Source organism: Gossypium hirsutum, chromosome A12 (assembly GCF_007990345.1).
Source record: "Gossypium hirsutum isolate 1008001.06 chromosome A12, Gossypium_hirsutum_v2.1, whole genome shotgun sequence".
Lineage (NCBI taxonomy): Eukaryota > Viridiplantae > Streptophyta > Magnoliopsida > Malvales > Malvaceae > Gossypium > Gossypium hirsutum.
Genome location: NC_053435.1, coordinates 44,580,449 through 44,585,795, shown reverse-complemented (window position 1 = coordinate 44,585,795; position 5,347 = coordinate 44,580,449). Strand labels below are relative to the sequence as shown.

Here is a 5,347-nt window from a genome sequence, read left to right as displayed (position 1 = left end):
ATACATTTGTAACTTCAGTTAACAATTCTTGAATCATTTACATATAGTACAAAAACAATTTTTATTAAACTCACATATAATCAACTTGTTAGCTTATAACCTGAATTACTATTCATATAGTCAATTTCCAATACATTAACTGAATATTAAAACATACTAAATACATATGCATTGTTCAATGTCAACTTTCATTTTTCTTTATTACTATATATGCATATAACATTTCTTATAATCAAACCATCATGTCAATCATCACATATTAAACAATACACAAACCATTTCAAAGCATAATTACCAAATCAAACATACCCAAATTTAAATGCCAACATCATGAAAAAATTTGAAATACATGATCAATTCATTTGCTCACCTATTCAGCCACCAAGATTAATCATATACGTAATACAAATTATGCCATTCAACCACAAGCTTAAATTAACCATTTTCTAATCAAAACAGAGTTGATCGTTTCACAACCAATGATTTCATAAGCCTAATTTATAACTAAACCTATGACCACTCGAATATAATCCTGCATTTAATTCACTTAATAACTAGTCATATAACCATTACGACATGTTTATAATATAATCATGAAATCAAATCAATTTAAATACAAATGCCGAATTCAATCATGATAATTACACATACTATGCATTATACCAAAATTTAACCCAATACCAACTTACTTTATATCAATTCTAGTAGTAAAGTTAACCACAAAAATCAAACAAATTTTATATAGTTTGTAATAAACCAAAACATCACTTAATAAGCTAATATATAAATATACATCATATTGAGCATTTCTATTTGCCGAATCATATGATCAACACTACTACATATATGCCATATATTAAATTTATCAACATGACTAATTTATAAGTCATACATATCAATACTCGACTAAATCATATAACCAAAACACCATTCAAACATGTCATGGAATATACTTACCATAATATATATTTATCTCATGTCAATTTACTAAATCATCAATCAGCCTCATAAACAAGTCGAACCATATAACTTAATAACACACACACATATATATAAACACCATGAAATACACTTCCACGTTGAAATAAGGCATAGCCACAAACACACAAACTTTAACCTTATCAAACTCAAATATCCACACTTCACTTATTATAAATTTGAATACATGAATCATAATTTCAATTTTAGAAATAATTATACCTGATTAATCATGTGTCATAAAAGAGCACATTTCAAAATTCCAACTAATTCAATTCGAACATACATCAAAACCCAATTGAACATGTTCCATAGTTGCTAATTTCGAACCTAACTTACATACATCAAAGCCATGTACACATATTTAACACTATCATTATTCAATTCCCTCTATATAATACAATAATAAAATTTTTATAATTAAACCATTACTATCAAATACAAGACATAACCGAAACATTTTAACCATGAATAACATAACAAGCATAATTCATACTTATGTATATACCATGGCCGATTCCAAGCAAACCACATCCAAAATCACAATCAAACATAACCATAATTCAATCAAACCTTGAAACTAGACTTAACAAATAAACAAGCCATTTTCTCATGGCTTATATATATACACATACCAAAATCATCATATCCAAAAATAATCTAGCCTATACATGCCATAGGTTCAAAATTCAACTTATAAAATACCGAAAACAGTCGATAGTGTGATAAGGTTCTCTAACAATCCCCGCGTCCGTAACTAGTCTCCAAAATCTATAAGACAGAACTAAACACACACAGAGAGTAAGCTAACATAGCTTAGTAAGTCATAAGCAAATAAGACATTTAATCACATTTATAATTTAATTTAACTAATTTAAAATAAACCATTATAAATTCACATACAACATATACTTTTATATATAAACTTATATGCATATACTCATTAATCATCTCATAAGTATTCACATTTTATAATTATAAAACCGAAAATAACCATTCATATATGTTTGCACATAGATTACAAATATAATATCACTTATGTATAACCTTTTGCCGAATATACTTTTCATATGCACATATATTTTCATTTGCATCATATATAATTTGTATCAAATATCAAATAACCAACTTACCTTATTTTCAAATAGATAATCAACTATCTCATACCTGATCACTTTAGCTCGATTTACACATTCGATCACAACTTATCATTGCCTGTTGAACCATTCAGAATTGAATAGGGTCCTCGGATAATCACAAATATGGTACATTGCCAACATTCCAGACGTGGTCTTACATGTTATCACATATCGATGTCTTCAACTTTTATCTTACCTATCGCAGAATCAACATCATTTACCTCCTCTCATTGGGCAAGGCACAGTTCGAAGGTGTCCTTATGTATGATTTCCTGTAAAGAATCTTGTGTAGCATGATCAATAGAGTCAATAAAATAACATGAGTCATCCTGTTCCCTAGAAAATCTCATGGCATCATAAATTCTAAAAATAATCTCTTCGTCACCTACCCTAAGCACAAGTTTACCATCAGCCACATCAATAACAGCCCTAGCAGTAGCTAAAAATGGACGACCTAAAATTAAAGGCACCTCAACATCCTCATCCATGTTAAGCACAAAAAATCAACAGAGAATATAAATTTATCTACTTTTACGAGTACATCCTCTATAATACCCGTAGGATATTTAACAGATCTACCAGTTAGTTAAATACTCCTCCTAGTAGGTTTTGGTTCCCCAAGGCCAAGTTGCTTGAACATTTTGTATGGCATCAGATTAATGCTAGTGCCTAAATCATTCTCAACATTTAAACTACCAATTAAGTAGTGAATAGTAAAACTTTCTGGATCTTTCAGTTTGGTTGGAAATTTATTTTCGAGTATGGCCGAGCACTCCTCGTTGAGTTTCACTGTAGATAATTCTTCAAACTTCCTTTTATTTATTAAAAGCTCCTTCAAAAATTTTGCATATGTAGGCATCTGTGAGATAGCTTCAACAGAAGGTAAGTTAATATGTAATTGTTTAAAAAGTTCAAGAAATTTACCGAATTGAGCACCATGCGGTCTTTCTTCAACTTTGCTGGGTACGGGATTGGTGGTTTATATTCCCTCAACACTGGCTTTTCATTATTTTCAGGTTTTTCCTCATCTTTTTTCTGTCAGATTCTGGTGGCAGCTTCTTTTCAGATTCAGCTAACACTTTCCCACTCCTTAATGTAACTGCTTTCACATGCTCTTTTGGATTAGGTTCGGTGTTACTAGGTAGACTCCCTGGTGGTCTTTTTGAAATCATCTTCGCCAGCTGTCCTATTTGATTCTCGAGCCCTTGAATTGATGCTTACTGATCTTTGAGTGCAGTTTCAGTGTTCTGAAAATGAGTCTCCGCTACTGAAATAAATTTTGTCATCATCTCCTCAAGGTTTAGTTTTTTCTCTTACTGGTACGGCTGTTGTTGGAAGCCTGGAAGGGGTGGTGGTCTTTGATTTCCTTGGCCTCCCCATGAGAAATTTGGGTGGTTCCTTCTACCTGCATTGTAAGTGTTACTGTAAGGATTATTTTGAGGCCGAGGATTATTACCCATATAATTTTTTTGCTCGTTCTCCATGTTAGGGCCGTAGGTTGGATATTCTAAATTGCTCGTTCCACCTCCACTTGCATTACACTGCATTGCTGGATGAACTTGTGAAGAACCAAGTAAACCATAAATTTTTCTATTAAAAAGTTCTACCTAATTGGAAAGCATAGTAACCGAATCGACGTTAAAAATGCCGGCTGCTTTCATCAGTTTTATCCTCATGACTTGCCACTGATAATTATTTAGTGACATCTCTTCCATTAACTCATAAGCCTCTTCAGGTGTCTTATTATTGATAGTTCCACTAGCAACTGCGTCAATCATTTGTCTAGTCGAGGGATTCAAATTGTTGTGGAAAGTTTGAACTTGTAGCCAATGGGGTAATCCATAGTGAGGGCACCTTCTTAATAGATCTTTGTATCTCTCCCATGCATCATAAAGTGTTTCTAAATCCATCTGCACAAAAGAAGAGATATCATTCCTTAATTTATCTATTTTGGCCAGTGGAAAATATTTAAGCAAAAAATTTTCGGTCATTTGTTCCCAAGTGGTGATTGACCCTCGCAGTAACGAGTTCAACCACTGTTTAGCCTTATTCCTCAATGAGAATGGAAATAACCGAAGGTGAATGGCATCGTCAGAAAAGCCTTTGATCTTAAAGGTGCAGCAGAATTCCAGAAAATTTGCTAAATGAGTGTTTGGATCCTCGTCCTGCAAACCATCAAACTGAACAAACTGTTGTATCATTTGAATCTTGTTAAGTTGTCAAAATTATTTGCAGCAACAACAGGTCTAACTATACTCGATTCAGTTCTTGTTAAAGTAGGTTTAGCATAATCATACATAGTACGAGGAGCAGGATTCCGATTTACTGATTTCCAGCAACCACAGGAGGTAATGGATTATTCTGATTATCAGCCATCTCCTCGATTATGGTATGGATATCAACCTCTTGCTATTCCTCTATGTATTGTAGGCTTTGCCTTATTTCTCTTCGGTTTTTACAAGTTGTGCTTTCGATTTCGCTATCAAAAAGTAGAGGTCCTGACGGGTTTCTTCTAGTCATAAATTATAAAAACCTGTCAGAAGTAGAGAAAAGAAAATTTAGTAAATAAAAGCAAAATTAAATTGTAATAAAAATAAAAATAGCCAAAGTAATAAAAATTAAGTATTCCTAAGGCATGGGTCGTGTGGTCTCCACGGCCGCATTGCACGGCCATGTGGTGATTTAATCTTTTCTCCCACCCCCATGCTCATTCCAACACACCCGTGTCTATTAATCAGGATTGCGCACGGCTTTCGGGCACGGCCGTGGCATCAACCCGTATTCTATTCTGAATTTGTTGAACATTTCGATCTTTGGGCAAGTTATCACACGAACTCAAGCACGCCCGTGTTAAAGGCCATGTATCTCCTACAACTGCCTCGCACGGCTGTGGCGATTTATCGTAGCCCGTATCTCTACTGATTTATTTGGGAAATAAAAGTGTAGTTTCACCACGGTCTGGGACACGCCCATGTCCTTTGGCCGTGTGGTGCATACGGCCATGTCGCATGGCTGTGGCTATTTATCGCAGCCCATGTGTCATCCTATCTTGGGAAAAATGTTTGTCCTATTTTAGCACGGCCATGGCTACACCCGTGTCTCCTGCCCGTAGGGATCCCACAGCCTAAAGCACCCCCGTGTGCTAGGCCGTGTATGCCAAGAATACCTGCAGTTAGATTGTAAAACAAATAGAAAAGCAAACTAAGTTATTTGTGGGATTAGTGCTCGGG

At 34.3% G+C, this 5,347-nt stretch overlaps 1 non-coding gene across 1 annotated transcript; it reads left to right on the top strand.

The window, feature by feature from the left end:
- The first annotated feature begins 3,953 nt into the window (after positions 1-3,953).
- LOC121211682 (small nucleolar RNA R71) lies at positions 3,954-4,060 on the top strand. The gene has a single exon (XR_005906901.1). It is a non-coding gene; the product is annotated as a small nucleolar RNA R71 (small nucleolar RNA).
- Positions 4,061-5,347: the final 1,287 nt, after the last annotated feature.